The sequence below is a fragment of the Natrix helvetica genome, assembly GCF_964273705.1.
Source record: "Natrix helvetica genome assembly, chromosome: W".
Classification (NCBI taxonomy): domain Eukaryota; kingdom Metazoa; phylum Chordata; class Lepidosauria; order Squamata; family Natricidae; genus Natrix; species Natrix helvetica.
The window spans coordinates 2,944,808-2,957,658 of record NC_138555.1 but is presented as its reverse complement, the minus strand read 5'-3'; positions in this window follow the sequence as shown (position 1 = coordinate 2,957,658).

The window sequence follows — 12,851 nt, the reverse complement described above, 5'->3', positions numbered from 1 at the left end:
TAAACCTAACCCTAACCCTTTCCTTTTCCAATATACAGATATTATATATTTGAATATATTATCTTATATTCAAATCAGAGAGAAAAATAATCATAAACATGCTAAGTTATGGTACGCTAGATGGAGTTCAGGATGACTTCGCTTTGAAGAGTGATATGCATTCAATCATGGCTCATTTACAGAACTGGGCTACAGTGTCTGATATCCCCATTCCTGATCAGCTAGCAAAAGACAAAGGCCCTAACCCTAATCCTAATCCTAACCCTAATCCTAACCCTTTCCGCTTACAATATACAGATATTATATGTTTAAATATATTATCTTATATTCAAATCAGAGAGAAAAATAATCGTAAACATGCTAAGTTATGGTACGCTAGATGGAGTTCAGGATGACTTCACTTTGAAGAGTGATATGCATTCAATCATGGCTCATTTACAGAACTGGGCTACAGTGTCTGATATCCCCATTCCTGATCAGCTAGCAAAAGACAAAGGCCCTAACCCTAACCCTAACCCTAACCCTTTCCGCTTCTAATATACAGATATTATATATTTGAATATATTATCTTATATTCAAATCAGAGAGAAAAATAATCATAAACATACGATGTTATGGTACGCTAGATGGAGTTTAGGATAACTTCACTTTGAAGAGTGATATGCACTCAATCATGGCTCATTTACAAAACTGGGCTACAGTGTCTGATATCCCCATTCCTGATCAGCTAGCAAAAGACAAAGGCCCTAACCCTAACCCTAATCCTAACCCTTTCCGCTTCCAATATACAGATATTATATATTTGAATATATTATCTTATATTCAAATCAGAGAGAAAAATAATCATAAACATGCTAAGTTATGGTACGCTAGATGGAGTTCAGGATGACTTCACTTTGAAGGGTGATATGCATTCAATCATGGCTCTTTTACAGAACTGGGCTACAGTGTCTGATATCCCCATTCCTGATCAGCTAGCAAAAGACAAAGGCCCTAACCCTAACCCTAACCCTAACCCTAACCCTTTCCGCTTCCAATATACAGATATTATATATTTGAATATATTATCTTATATTCAAATCAGAGAGAAAAATAATCATAAACATGCTAAGTTATGGTACGCTAGATGGAGTTCAGGATGACTTCACTTTGAAGGGTGATATGCATTCAATCATGGCTCTTTTACAGAACTGGGCTACAGTGTCTGATATCCCCATTCCTGATCAGCTAGCAAAAGACAAAGGCCCTAACCCTAACCCTAACCCTAACCCTTTCCGCTTCCAATATACAGATATTATATATTTGAATATATTATCTTATATTCAAATCAGAGAGAAAAATAATCATAAACATGCTAAGTTATGGTACGCTAGATGGAGTTCAGGATGACTTCACTTTGAAGAGTGATATGCATTCAATCATGGCTCATTTACAGAACTGGGCTACAGTGTCTGATATCCCCATTCCTGATCAGCTAGAAAAAGACAAAGGCCCTAACCCTAACCCTAAACCTAACCCTAACCCTTTCCTTTTCCAATATACAGATATTATATATTTGAATATATTATCTTATATTCAAATCAGAGAGAAAAATAATCATAAACATGCTAAGTTATGGTACGCTAGATGGAGTTCAGGATGACTTCGCTTTGAAGAGTGATATGCATTCAATCATGGCTCATTTACAGAACTGGGCTACAGTGTCTGATATCCCCATTCCTGATCAGCTAGCAAAAGACAAAGGCCCTAACCCTAACCCTAACCCTAACCCTTTCCGCTTACAATATAGAGATATTATATATTTGAATATATTATCTTATATTCAAATCAGAGAGAAAAATAATCATAAACATGCTAAGTTATGGAACGCTAGATGGAGTTCAGGATGACTTCACTTTGAAGAGTGATATGCATTCAATCATGGCTCATTTACAGAACTGGGCTACAGTGTCTGATATCCCCATTCCTGATCAGCTAGCAAAAGACAAAGGCCCTAACCCTAACCCTAACCCTAACCCTAACCCTTTCCGCTTCCAATATACAGATATTATATATTTGAATATATTATCTTATATTCAAATCAGAGAGAAAAATAATCATAAACATGCTAAGTTATGGTACGCTAGATGGAGTTCAGGATGACTTCGCTTTGAAGAGTGATATGCATTCAATCATGGCTCATTTACAGAACTGGGCTACAGTGTCTGATATCCCCATTCCTGATCAGCTAGCAAAAGACAAAGGCCCTAACCCTAACCCTAACCCTAACCCTTTCCGCTTACAATATACAGATATTATATATTTGAATATATTATCTTATATTCAAATCAGAGAGAAAAATAATGATAAACATGCTAAGTTATGGTACGCTAGATGGAGTTCAGGATGACTTCACTTTGAAGAGTGATATGCATTCAATCATGGCTCATTTACAGAACTGGGCTACAGTGTCTGATATCCCCATTCCTGATCAGCTAGCAAAAGACAAAGGCCCTAACCCTAATCCTAACCCTAACCCTAACCCTTTCCGCTTACAATATAGAGATATTATATATTTGAATATATTATCTTATATTCAAATCAGAGAGAAAAATAATCATAAACATGCTAAGTTATGGAACGCTAGATGGAGTTCAGGATGACTTCACTTTGAAGAGTGATATGCATTCAATCATGGCTCATTTACAGAACTGGGCTACAGTGTCTGATATCCCCATTCCTGATCAGCTAGCAAAAGACAAAGGCCCTAACCCTAACCCTAACCCTAACCCTAACCCTTTCCGCTTCCAATATACAGATATTATATATTTGAATATATTATCTTATATTCAAATCAGAGAGAAAAATAATCATAAACATGCTAAGTTATGGTACGCTAGATGGAGTTCAGGATGACTTCACTTTGAAGGGTGATATGCATTCAATCATGGCTCTTTTACAGAACTGGGCTACAGTGTCTGATATCCCCATTCCTGATCAGCTAGCAAAAGACAAAGGCCCTAACCCTAACCCTAACCCTAACCCTAACCCTTTCCGCTTCCAATATACAGATATTATATATTTGAATATATTATCTTATATTCAAATCAGAGAGAAAAATAATCATAAACATGCTAAGTTATGGTACGCTAGATGGAGTTCAGGATGACTTCACTTTGAAGGGTGATATGCATTCAATCATGGCTCTTTTACAGAACTGGGCTACAGTGTCTGATATCCCCATTCCTGATCAGCTAGCAAAAGACAAAGGCCCTAACCCTAACCCTAACCCTAACCCTTTCCGCTTCCAATATACAGATATTATATATTTGAATATATTATCTTATATTCAAATCAGAGAGAAAAATAATCATAAACATGCTAAGTTATGGTACGCTAGATGGAGTTCAGGATGACTTCGCTTTGAAGAGTGATATGCATTCAATCATGGCTCATTTACAGAACTGGGCTACAGTGTCTGATATCCCCATTCCTGATCAGCTAGCAAAAGACAAAGGCCCTAACCCTAATCCTAATCCTAACCCTAATCCTAACCCTTTCCGCTTACAATATACAGATATTATATGTTTAAATATATTATCTTATATTCAAATCAGAGAGAAAAATAATCGTAAACATGCTAAGTTATGGTACGCTAGATGGAGTTCAGGATGACTTCACTTTGAAGAGTGATATGCATTCAATCATGGCTCATTTACAGAACTGGGCTACAGTGTCTGATATCCCCATTCCTGATCAGCTAGCAAAAGACAAAGGCCCTAACCCTAACCCTAACCCTAACCCTAACCCTTTCCGCTTCTAATATACAGATATTATATATTTGAATATATTATCTTATATTCAAATCAGAGAGAAAAATAATCATAAACATACGAAGTTATGGTACGCTAGATGGAGTTTAGGATGACTTCACTTTGAAGAGTGATATGCACTCAATCATGGCTCATTTACAAAACTGGGCTACAGTGTCTGATATCCCCATTCCTGATCAGCTAGCAAAAGACAAAGGCCCTAACCCTAACCCTAACCCTAACCCTTTCCGCTTCCAATATACAGATATTATATATTTGAATATATTATCTTATATTCAAATCAGAGAGAAAAATAATCATAAACATGCTAAGTTATGGTAAGCTAGATGGAGTTCAGGATGACTTCACTTTGAAGAGTGATATGCATTCTATCATGGCTCATTTACAGAACTGGGCTACAGTGTCTGATATCCCCATTCCTGATCAGCTAGCAAAAGACAAAGGCCCTAACCCTAACCCTAACCCTAACCCTAACCCTTTCCGCTTCCAATATACAGATATTATATATTTGAATATATTATCTTATATTCAAATCAGAGAGAAAAATAATCATAAACATGCTAAGTTATGGTACGCTAGATGGAGTTCAGGATGACTTCACTTTGAAGGGTGATATGCATTCAATCATGGCTCTTTTACAAAACTGGGCTACAGTGTCTGATATCCCCATTCCTGATCAGCTAGCAAAAGACAAAGGCCCTAACCCTAACCCTAACCCTAACCCTTTCCGCTTCCAATATACAGATATTATATATTTGAATATATTATCTTATATTCAAATCAGAGAGAAAAATAATCATAAACATGCTAAGTTATGGTACGCTAGATGGAGTTCAGGATGACTTCACTTTGAAGGGTGATATGCATTCAATCATGGCTCATTTACAGAACGGGGCTACAGTGTCTGATATCCCCATTCCTGAACAGCTAGCAAAAGACAAAGGCCCTAACCCTAACCCTAACCCTAGTCCCTAACCCTTTCCTTTTCCAATATACAGATATTATATATTTGAATATATTATCTTATATTCAAATCAGAGAGAAAAATAATCATAAACATGCTAAGTTATGGTACGCTAGATGGAGTTCAGGATGACTTCGCTTTGAAGAGTGATATGCATTCAATCATGGCTCATTTACAGAACTGGGCTACAGTGTCTGATATCCCCATTCCTGATCAGCTAGCAAAAGACAAAGGCCCTAACCCTAATCCTAATCCTAACCCTAACCCTAACCCTTTCCGCTTACAATATACAGATATTATATGTTTAAATATATTATCTTATATTCAAATCAGAGAGAAAAATAATCGTAAACATGCTAAGTTATGGTACGCTAGATGGAGTTCAGGATGACTTCGCTTTGAAGAGTGATATGCATTCAATCATGGCTCATTTACAGAACTGGGCTACAGTGTCTGATATCCCCATTCCTGATCAGCTAGCAAAAGACAAAGGCCCTAACCCTAACCCTAACCCTAACCCTTTCCGCTTACAATATAGAGATATTATATATTTGAATATATTATCTTATATTCAAATCAGAGAGAAAAATAATCATAAACATGCTAAGTTATGGAACGCTAGATGGAGTTCAGGATGACTTCACTTTGAAGAGTGATATGCATTCAATCATGGCTCATTTACAGAACTGGGCTACAGTGTCTGATATCCCCATTCCTGATCAGCTAGCAAAAGACAAAGGCCCTAACCCTAACCCTAACCCTAACCCTAACCCTTTCCGCTTCCAATATACAGATATTATATATTTGAATATATTATCTTATATTCAAATCAGAGAGAAAAATAATCATAAACATGCTAAGTTATGGTACGCTAGATGGAGTTCAGGATGACTTCGCTTTGAAGAGTGATATGCATTCAATCATGGCTCATTTACAGAACTGGGCTACAGTGTCTGATATCCCCATTCCTGATCAGCTAGCAAAAGACAAAGGCCCTAACCCTAACCCTAACCCTAACCCTTTCCGCTTACAATATACAGATATTATATATTTGAATATATTATCTTATATTCAAATCAGAGAGAAAAATAATCATAAACATGCTAAGTTATGGTACGCTAGATGGAGTTCAGGATGACTTCACTTTGAAGAGTGATATGCATTCAATCATGGCTCATTTACAGAACTGGGCTACAGTGTCTGATATCCCCATTCCTGATCAGCTAGCAAAAGACAAAGGCCCTAACCCTAATCCTAACCCTAACCCTAACCCTTTCCGCTTACAATATAGAGATATTATATATTTGAATATATTATCTTATATTCAAATCAGAGAGAAAAATAATCATAAACATGCTAAGTTATGGAACGCTAGATGGAGTTCAGGATGACTTCACTTTGAAGAGTGATATGCATTCAATCATGGCTCATTTACAGAACTGGGCTACAGTGTCTGATATCCCCATTCCTGATCAGCTAGCAAAAGACAAAGGCCCTAACCCTAACCCTAACCCTAACCCTTTCCGCTTCCAATATACAGATATTATATATTTGAATATATTATCTTATATTCAAATCAGAGAGAAAAATAATCATAAACATGCTAAGTTATGGTACGCTAGATGGAGTTCAGGATGACTTCACTTTGAAGAGTGATATGCATTCAATCATGGCTCATTTACAGAACTGGGCTACAGTGTCTGATATCCCCATTCCTGATCAGCTAGCAAAAGACAAAGGCCCTAACCCTAATCCTAACCCTAACCCTAACCCTTTCCGCTTACAATATAGAGATATTATATATTTGAATATATTATCTTATATTCAAATCAGAGAGAAAAATAATCATAAACATGCTAAGTTATGGAACGCTAGATGGAGTTCAGGATGACTTCACTTTGAAGAGTGATATGCATTCAATCATGGCTCATTTACAGAACTGGGCTACAGTGTCTGATATCCCCATTCCTGATCAGCTAGCAAAAGACAAAGGCCCTAACCCTAATCCTAACCCTAACCCTAACCCTTTCCGCTTACAATATACAGATATTATATATTTGAATATATTATCTTATATTCAAATCAGAGAGAAAAATAATCATAAGCATGCTAAGTTATGGTAAGCTAGATGGGTTTCAGGATCACTTTACTTTGAAGAGTGATATGCATTCAATCATGGCTCATTTACAGAACTGGGCTACAGTGTCTGATATCCCCATTCCGGATTAGCTAGCAAAAGACAAAGGACCTAACACTAACCCTAACCCTAACCCTTTCCGCTTACAATATACAGATATTATATATTTGAATATATTATCTTATATTCAAATCAGAGAGAAAAATAATCATAAGCATGCTAAGTTATGGTAAGCTAGATGGGGTTCAGGATCACTTCACTTTGAAGAGTGATATGCATTCAATCATGGCTCATTTACAGAACGGGGCTACAGTGTCTGATATCCCCATTCCTGAACAGCTAGCAAAAGACAAAGGCCCTAACCCTAACCCTAACCCTAGTCCCGAGTCCCTTTTTGGGAAAGGGGGCGGTTTAGAAATGCGAAGAATAAATCCTAATCCTAACCCTAACCCTTTCCTTTTCCAATATACAGATATTATATATTTGAATATATTATCTTATATTCAAATCAGAGAGAAAAATAATCATAAACATGCTAAGTTATGGTACGCTAGATGGAGTTCAGGATGACTTCGCTTTGAAGAGTGATATGCATTCAATCATGGCTCATTTACAGAACTGGGCTACAGTGTCTGATATCCCCATTCCTGATCAGCTAGCAAAAGACAAAGGCCCTAACCCTAACCCTAACCCTAACCCTTTCCGCTTACAATATAGAGATATTATATATTTGAATATATTATCTTATATTCAAATCAGAGAGAAAAATAATCATAAACATGCTAAGTTATGGAACGCTAGATGGAGTTCAGGATGACTTCACTTTGAAGAGTGATATGCATTCAATCATGGCTCATTTACAGAACTGGGCTACAGTGTCTGATATCCCCATTCCTGATCAGCTAGCAAAAGACAAAGGCCCTAACCCTAACCCTAACCCTAACCCTAACCCTTTCCGCTTCCAATATACAGATATTATATATTTGAATATATTATCTTATATTCAAATCAGAGAGAAAAATAATCATAAACATGCTAAGTTATGGTACGCTAGATGGAGTTTAGGATGACTTCACTTTGAAGAGTGATATGCACTCAATCATGGCTCATTTACAAAACTGGGCTACAGTGTCTGATATCCCCATTCCTGATCAGCTAGCAAAAGACAAAGGCCCTAACCCTAACCCTAACCCTAACCCTTTCCGCTTCCAATATACAGATATTATATATTTGAATGTATTATCTTATATTCAAATCAGAGAGAAAAATAATCATAAACATGCTAAGTTATGGTACGCTAGATGGAGTTCAGGATGACTTCACTTTGAAGAGTGATATGCATTCAATCATGGCTCATTTACAGAACTGGGCTACAGTGTCTGATATCCCCATTCCTGATCAGCGAGCAAAAGACAAAGGCCCTAACCCTAACCCTTTCCGCTTCCAATATCCAGATATTATATATTTGAATATATTATCTTATATTCAAATCAGAGAGAAAAATAATCATAAACATGCTAAGTTATGGTAAGCTAGATGGAGTTCAGGATGACTTCACTTTGAAGAGTGATATGCATTCTATCATGGCTCATTTACAGAACTGGGCTACAGTGTCTGATATCCCCATTCCTGATCAGCTAGCAAAAGACAAAGGACCTAACACTAACCCTAACCCTAACCCTAACCCTTTCCGCTTACAATATACAGATATTATATATTTGAATATATTATCTTATATTCAAATCAGAGAGAAAAATAATCATAAGCATGCTAAGTTATGGTAAACTAGATGGGGTTCAGGATCACTTTACTTTGAAGAGTGATATGCATTCAATCATGGCTCATTTACAGAACTGGGCTACAGTGTCTGATATCCCCATTCCGGATTAGCTAGCAAAAGATAAAGGACCTAACACTAACCCTAACACTAACCCTTTCCGCTTACAATATACAGATATTATATATTTGAATATATTATCTTATATTCAAATCAGAGAGAAAAATAATCATAAGCATGCTAAGTTATGGTAAGCTAGATGGGGTTCAGGATCACTTCACTTTGAAGAGTGATATGCATTCAATCATGGCTCATTTACAGAACGGGGCTACAGTGTCTGATATCCCCATTCCTGAACAGCTAGCAAAAGACAAAGGCCCTAACCCTAACCCTAACCCTAGTCCCGAGTCCCGTTTTGGGAAAGGGGGCGGTTTAGAAATGCGAAGAATAAATCCTAATCCTAACCCTAACCCTTTCCTTTTCCAATATACAGATATTATATATTTGAATATATTATCTTATATTCAAATCAGAGAGAAAAATGATCATAAACATGCTAAGTTATGGTAAGCTAGATGGAGTTCAGGATGACTTCGCTTTGAAGAGTGATATGCATTCAATCATGGCTCATTTACAGAACTTGGCTACAGTGTCTGATATCCCCATTCCTGATCAGCTAGGAAAAGACAAAGGCCCTAACCCTAACCCTAACCCTAACCCTAACCCTTTCCGCTTCCAATATACAGATATTATATATTTGAATATATTATCTTATATTCAAATCAGAGAGAAAAATAATCATATACATGCTAAGTTATGGTACGCTAGATGGAGTTCAGGATGACTTCACTTTGAAGGGTGATATGCATTCAATCATGGCTCTTTTACAGAACTGGGCTACAGTGTCTGATATCCCCATTCCTGATCAGCTAGCAAAAGACAAAGGCCCTAACCCTAACCCTAACCCTAACCCTAACCCTTTCCTTTTCCAATATACAGATATTATATATTTGAATATATTATCTTTTATTCAAATCAGAGAGAAAAATAATCATAAACATGCTAAGTTATGGTACGCTAGATGGAGTTTAGGATGACTTCACTTTGAAGAGTGATATGCATTCAATCATGGCTCATTTACAAAACTGGGCTACAGTGTCTGATATCCCCATTCCTGATCAGCTAGCAAAAGACAAAGGACCTAACACTAACCCTAACCCTAACCCTTTCCGCTTAGAATATACAGATATTATATATTTGAATATAATATCTTATATTCAAATCAGAGAGAAAAATAATCATAAGCATGCTAAGTTATGGTAAGCTAGATGGGGTTCAGGATCACTTCACTTTGAAGAGTGATATGCATTCAATCATGGCTCATTTACAGAACGGGGCTACAGTGTCTGATATCCCCATTCCTGATCAGCGAGCAAAAGACAAAGGCCCTAACCCTAACCCTTTCCGCTTCCAATATACAGATATTATATATTTGAATATATTATCTTATATTCAAATCAGAGAGAAAAATAATCATAAACATGCTAAGTTATGGTAAGCTAGATGGAGTTCAGGATGACTTCACTTTGAAGAGTGATATGCATTCTATCATGGCTCATTTACAGAACTGGGCTACAGTGTCTGATATCCCCATTCCTGATCAGCTAGCAAAAGACAAAGGCCCTAACCCTAACCCTAACCCTTTCCGCTTACAATATACAGATATTATATATTTGAATATATTATCTTATATTCAAATCAGAGAGAAAAATAATCATAAACATGCTAAGTTATGGTACGCTAGATGGAGTTTAGGACGACTTCACTTTGAAGAGTGATATGCATTCAATCATGGCTCATTTACAAAACTGGGCTACAGTGTCTGATATCCCCATTCCTGATCAGCTAGCAAAAGACAAAGGACCTAACACTAACCCTTAACCCTAACCCTAACCCTTTCCGCTTACAATATACAGATATTATATATTTGAATATATTATCTTATATTCAAATCAGAGAGAAAAATAATCATAAGCAAGCTAAGTTATGGTAAACTAGATGGGGTTCAGGATCAGTTTACTTTGAAGAGTGATATGCATTCAATCATGGCTCATTTACAGAACTGGGCTACAGTGTCTGATATCCCCATTCCGGATTAGCTAGCAAAAGATAAAGGACCTAACACTAACCCTAACACTAACCCTTTCCGCTTCCAATATACAGATATTATATATTTGAATATATTATCTTATATTCAAATCAGAGAGAAAAATAATCATAAGCATGCTAATTTATGGTAAGCTAGATGGGGTTCAGGATCACTTCACTTTGAAGAGTGATATGCATTCAATCATGGCTCATTTACAGAACGGGGCTACAGTGTCTGATATCCCCATTCCTGAACAGCTAGCAAAAGACAAAGGCCCTAACCCTAACCCTAACCCTAGTCCCGAGTCCCTTTTTGGGAAAGGGGGCGGTTTAGAAATGCGAAGAATAAATCCTAATCCTAACCCTAACCTTTTCCTTTTCCAATATACAGATATTATATATTTGAATATATTATCTTATATTCAAATCAGAGAGAAAAATAATCATAAACATGCTAAGTTATGGTAAGCTAGATGGAGTTCAGGATGACTTCACTTTGAAGAGTGATATGCATTCTATCATGGCTCATTTACAGAACTGGGCTACAGTGTCTGATATCCCCATTCCTGATCAGCTAGCAAAAGACAAAGGCCCTAACCCTAACCCTAACCCTTTCCGCTTACAATATACAGATATTATATATTTGAATATATTATCTTATATTCAAATCAGAGAGAAAAATAATCATAAACATGCCAAGTTATGGTACGCTAGATGGGGTTTAGGATGACTTCACTTTGAAGAGTGATATGCATTCAATCATGGCTCATTTACAAAACTGGGCTACAGTGTCTGATATCCCCATTCCTGATCAGCTAGCAAAAGACAAAGGCCCTAACCCTAATCCTAATCCTAACCCTAACCCTAACCCTTTCCGCTTACAATATACAGATATTATATGTTTAAATATATTATCTTATATTCAAATCAGAGAGAAAAATAATCGTAAACATGCTAAGTTATGGTACGCTAGATGGAGTTCAGGATGACTTCACTTTGAAGAGTGATATGCATTCAATCATGGCTCATTTACAGAACTGGGCTACAGTGTCTGATATCCCCATTCCTGATCAGCTAGCAAAAGACAAAGGCCCTAACCCTAACCCTAACCCTAACCCTTTCCGCTTCTAATATACAGATATTATATATTTGAATATATTATCTTATATTCAAATCAGAGAGAAAAATAATCATAAACATACGAAGTTATGGTACGCTAGATGGAGTTTAGGATGACTTCACTTTGAAGAGTGATATGCACTCAATCATGGCTCATTTACAAAACTGGGCTACAGTGTCTGATATCCCCATTCCTGATCAGCTAGCAAAAGACAAAGGCCCTAACCCTAACCCTTTCCGCTTCCAATATCCAGATATTATATATTTGAATATATTATCTTATATTCAAATCAGAGAGAAAAATAATCATAAACATGCTAAGTTATGGTAAGCTAGATGGAGTTCAGGATGACTTCACTTTGAAGAGTGATATGCATTCTATCATGGCTCATTTACAGAACTGGGCTACAGTGTCTGATATCCCCATTCCTGATCAGCTAGCAAAAGACAAAGGCCCTAACCCTAACCCTAACCCTTTCCGCTTACAATATACAGATATTATATATTTGAATATATTATCTTATATTCAAATCAGAGAGAAAAATAATCATAAACATGCTAAGTTATGGTACGCTAGATGGAGTTTAGGATGACTTCACTTTGAAGAGTGATATGCATTCAATCATGGCTCATTTACAGAACTGGGCTACAGTGTCTGATATCCCCATTCCTGATCAGCTAGCAAAAGACAAAGGCCCTAACCCTAACCCTAATCCTAACCCTAACCCTTTCCTTTTCCAAAATACAGATATTATATATTTGAATATATTATCTTATATTCAAATCAGAGAGAAAAATAATCATAAACATGCTAAGTTATGGTACGCTAGATGGAGTTCAGGATGACTTCGCTTTGAAGAGTGATATGCATTCAATCATGGCTCATTTACAGAA